At 41.0% G+C, this 4,149-nt stretch overlaps 1 long non-coding RNA gene across 1 annotated transcript; it reads right to left on the reverse strand.

Annotated features, from left to right (window-relative positions):
- Positions 1-236: 236 nt before the first annotated feature.
- On the reverse strand, positions 237-2,464 carry LOC121321126. Its single transcript, XR_005950912.1, has 3 exons — positions 2,227-2,464; positions 2,008-2,129; positions 237-428 (listed from the first exon to the last, which is right to left on the reverse strand). It is a non-coding gene; the product is annotated as an uncharacterized LOC121321126 (long non-coding RNA).
- Between the last annotated feature and the right edge of the window lie 1,685 nt (positions 2,465-4,149).

Consider the following 4,149-nt stretch of genomic DNA (forward strand, 5'->3'; position numbering starts at 1 on the left):
CAGCATCTTGACATCACAGGCTGTGTAAGGGGTTGTGAAGATGTTCTTTCCTCTCCCATGCACCAAGCTGTAGCCACACTTTCTGCCATCATCTTGGACAGTTACCAGAGTGTTGGATTTATCTGCAAAAGGCAAGGTTGCCATGAGATTTGGTTTCCAGCGTTATCCTCATTGCCAAGCAATTTGGGTGGGAAGTTATCTGGGACAAGGCACAACTTACCCATCAGGGCTACTTGTTCAATTGGTCCTTCAGGCAGCTCTATTGTCATGACTGAGGCTTCGCAGACAGTGGGTATTGTTGGTTTTCTAGTAGTGGTTGTAGAGGAAGGCGTTTTTGTGGGTGCTAGAGCACCAGTTGGGCACTTCATCTGAACATAAGCTTGTTGTCCAGAAGTTGTATAGCGGAGGGTCAAGATGTAGTGCTCATTCTAGAACAAGGAGGAAGTTGGTTTCAGGAAACAATTGCAGGCTCGGGGCAATAGCCACATTTAGATCATGGCAGCAGTGACAAATGGCATGCTTTGAAACAAATACCAGAAGATCTACTAGGCACACTTCAGAACTATGAAGCCCAGTGTTTTTTCAACAACGCCTTCGTGTTGTCCCACTTCAGTGGGAGAACACTCACCTGGACTAGTTGCAAAACAAGTCTGTACATTCCAAGCCTGTAGTTTGAAGTTTCAGGATGGAGCTGCGCTTTGGTAATTAAATACTGCCACCAATATGCATTTTATACTACTTTTCTATGGAAATGTGGATTTTCCACATTTCTATGGATTTACTCATTTCCTGGAGAAGGAGTTTGCTCAAGAAATAGCAGGTTAGCGATCTGCCTGCACTCTACTTCTCCAAACTGTAATTACCTATTTTGGATAGAACCTTGGGCTAAGAGCCCATAAAGCAGGGTTTGAAATTATTCCATGTCAAAGCTTAGTCTGTTAATGACCGTAAACATCCAGCAGATAAAATAATCGTAATTGATTTACATATACTTGTGGTATAAACAGAACACAATGGTTTGTGGTAGTATCTTGATTTCACTATCTAACCCCGATGTAACTAACACTTCTACCCCGAATTCAAATCGTAACGGGTTTTGCATTTGCTCTTAAGAAGACTGCAGTCATTGTATTTTGCTCTTAACTACTGTAATTCTTGATATGCATTTTGTATACAACTAAGGCACCCTGGGTAAGGGAGTCTGCCAAGAAATACATAGGATTTAATTTGCCTTGGATGTCCCTATATAAACCACTTGCCCCTTTATTTATGGCAGTGAAAACACATACTCCAACTGATGATTCCATAAAAAGCCAAGTGACAGTTTGAGTGACTAATCTACTGTCACTTCTTTACCCCCCTCACTTCTAATGCAGAATCTTAATTGGCACGTTAAATATTAACAGGGGCAGAACTAGTGAAGAGAATCGACTTCGTGCAGAAGAAACTTAGTGTTATATAAGCCAGTTGGTTGAGCGAATGGAAGGGGGAGGTTATTTTCAGTCATGGCACAAACTTTAGTGCAGGGGATGCTATTTTATTTACAGTTTAATGTAACAAATACAGGGGCGATTGAAGGTTCAGGATTGTATTGGAAAATCGGACATGCATTTATTACTGTTCATGATCCCAATGACAGAATTTTTATTCTCCAAAAATGGTATCAGACATATGCAAACAGTGTCTGATTTTGATAGACAGCTTTGCATGCAAGGAGAGGGTTTCATCTGCTAAAACTCACAATTTTCTGGCAACACATGATATGAAATGTAGTAGATAACAGCCTGCATAAACCAAATGTGATGGAAGTATGCACAGTATTTTGTCAGATTGCTGATCTATACAAAACTGTCATAAGACAACAACTTGCCTCCAAGAAATCTTGCAGTGTGCAGCTGCTTGAGTTTCAGACCTGCTTAGCCATTTTAAGTCTACACACCAATATAAAAAACCCACTATTGTTCAGGTTGGTTTTAAAATATCCCACACCTCCCTACCCATAATTACCAGTATCCTGACATCACAGGCTTTGTATGGGGTTATGAAAAGGGTCCTTCTGCTTCCCTGTAGTAAGGTGTAGTTGCAATAAACGGGGGCCTTGTTGACGACTACCCATTTGTCGGAATAATCTACAAAAGAAAGTTACCGTAAGATTTCCCTACTGTGCCATAGATAAAAAAAAAAAAAAAATACCACTTACAGGTGTCTAGCAACATCCCAACTCACCTAAAAGCTCAACTAGGTCCAGAGGATCCATGGGCAGCACCATCATCATGCTGGAGGAATTACACATCACATCCGGTGCTGGAGGGGTCCTTGTTGATTTTGTGGCTGTGTTTGTAGTTGCAGGTGCTTTTGTTGGTTCTCCTGCACTAACTGGACATTTCATCTGCACATACCCTACTTCGCCATCAACTGTTGTATAGCGCAAAGCCAAGTAGTAGTTCTCATTCTAGAATTTGCATAAAAGGTTTAGGGTAAGACGAAAGTAAATAAGAAGCTGGAACCAGCTAATCCCCAGTGAGGGTCTTTGGGGAAACACTAACCTTAATACAACATTAGGAAATCAAAAAGCAGTGCAAGTGAAACAGCCCCATCTGTTTTGTGATCACTACTTGGGTGCACTCCTCTTCTCCTCCCTTATGGTATTATACCATTACCTTGCAGAAAGCCCCTTTACAGGTAGTGCATTTACAGTCCAAGTTTGAATAGAAGTACAAGAGCAGCCCATTGGCAGAAATGGATTACCAGAATCTTGACATCACACGCCGTGTAGGGGGTTTTGAAGAGGTTCCTTTCTCTGCTCTGAATCAAGGTGTAGTTGCAATTCTCAGAAGCATCAAGGACAGCTACCCACTTGCTGGATTCAGCTACAAGAGAAGTTTACATACAATTCCCCTAGTGCCCTTGTCAAGATCATCCACATAGGGGCAAAAAAAACCAACTCACCAAGAAGCTCTACTAGCACCAGAGGTTCCTTGGATAGCTCCACCATCATACTAGAGGCTGTGCAGACCACAGTTGGTTCCCCACCCGTGGTTCTTGCAGTTCTCTTCATAGTGGTTCTGGTTGGCTCCCAAGTAGTGGTCGTAGTTGTTGGGACTTTTGTGGGTTCTCCAGCACTGGTGGGGCATTTCAATACCATATACCCTTTTTTGCCACCAGTTGTCAGATACCATATTTCCAAAACATAGCTTTGATTCTAGAACAAAGAATATGTTATATACCAAATTGATTGCCATGGTTAATCATTCAAGCTGGAAAATGAACTTACACTTCTGATTACTTAATTTAATAGGACAAGAGGAAAGCAGAGCAAGTTGGGCCAATCATACCATTGTCGAATAAAAAATTTGTTCCGAGCATCAAAAGAAATTTCATTATTACAACACGTTAAATAAGGTATATAAAAATGGAAATTAGAAACCAAAAACATCTCTCCTTTTAATCACTCAATCATTCATCCTTGACCATGACATGCTTGAGTGACAAGCATATGCACTTTAAATCACCCAGTTAGTGAGAGTTGATTGGACACTGGATATGGATTGGCTTCATCGGTTGAATTGCAAGCTTGAATAAAAAATTAAAAAAAAAAAAAAGCCAATGTGTCACGTGTCGAGAGAAGCAGCGCCTTTGTACAAAATTGACATGTTGGACGCTGGACTAGGGCAGCATACTATGGCACGCCATCTTGGGTGCTCACAGCCAGCAATTTCAAACCTGGCAAGATGGCAGAACCAGACACCGTCAAATGACAGGCCACAAAGAGGCAAGACCAAGAGTCACAGCACTTGCCCAAGATTAACAAATTATGCAGAATCTTTGATGTCAATTGTTAAAAATCAGTACAACAGAATCACTGCACCTATTCCAAAAGAGCGTCATTTTTTGATCAGTGAGTTTTATCCAAATAAAGTGATACTTTTATTTTGACGTTCATTATATGAAGCTTTAGAAAGCACACAGTAGGGTGTTGAGTAGCTAGGTGATCTCGCAGATAAATGCATAGTCTTAAAAACAAATGGATTGACTAGGCAAAGGCATAAGCCATATTATCATTTCATGCAAAAACAAGGTGGACAGGGTTCACTGTTTGCAATTGGAGAAAAGTATTACCAGTATCCTGACATCACAGGCCATGTAGGG

Source organism: Polyodon spathula, chromosome 9, assembly GCF_017654505.1.
Source record: "Polyodon spathula isolate WHYD16114869_AA chromosome 9, ASM1765450v1, whole genome shotgun sequence".
NCBI classification, from domain to species: domain Eukaryota; kingdom Metazoa; phylum Chordata; class Actinopteri; order Acipenseriformes; family Polyodontidae; genus Polyodon; species Polyodon spathula.